Source organism: Piliocolobus tephrosceles, chromosome 16 (assembly GCF_002776525.5).
Source record: "Piliocolobus tephrosceles isolate RC106 chromosome 16, ASM277652v3, whole genome shotgun sequence".
Taxonomy (NCBI): Eukaryota; Metazoa; Chordata; class Mammalia; order Primates; family Cercopithecidae; genus Piliocolobus; species Piliocolobus tephrosceles.
In genome coordinates, this window is record NC_045449.1 from 5012989 (window position 1) to 5013558 (window position 570).

Here is a 570-nt window from a genome sequence, read left to right on the forward strand (position 1 = left end):
TTTTTTTTGAGACGGAGTCTTGCTCTGTCGCCCAGGCTGGAGTGCAGTGGCCAGATCTCAGCTCACTGCAAGCTCCGCCTCCTGGGTTCACACCATTCTCCCGCCTCAGCCTCCTGAGTAGCTGGGACTACAGGCGCCCGCCACCTCGCCCGGCTAGTTTTTTGTATTTTTTAGTAGAGACGGGGTTTCACCGTGTTAGCCAGGATGGTCTCGATCTTCTGACCTTGTGATCCGCCCGTCTCGGCCTCCCAAAGTGCTGGGATTACAGGCTTGAGCCACCGCGCCCGGCCTGAGACGGGGTTTCACCACTTTGGCCAGGGTGGTCTCGATCTCTTGACCTTGTGATCCACCCGCCTTGGCCTCCCAAAGTGTTGGGATTACAGGCGTGAGCCACTGCACCCAGCCTTTTTTTTTTTTTTTTTTTTGAGATGGTCTCACTTTGTTGTCCAGGCTGGAGTGGAGTGGCATGATCATGGTTCACTGCAGCCTCAAACTCCTGGCCTCAAATGAGCCTCCCACCATAGCCTCCCAATAGCTGGGACTATAGCCATGAGCCACCCTGCCTGGCCA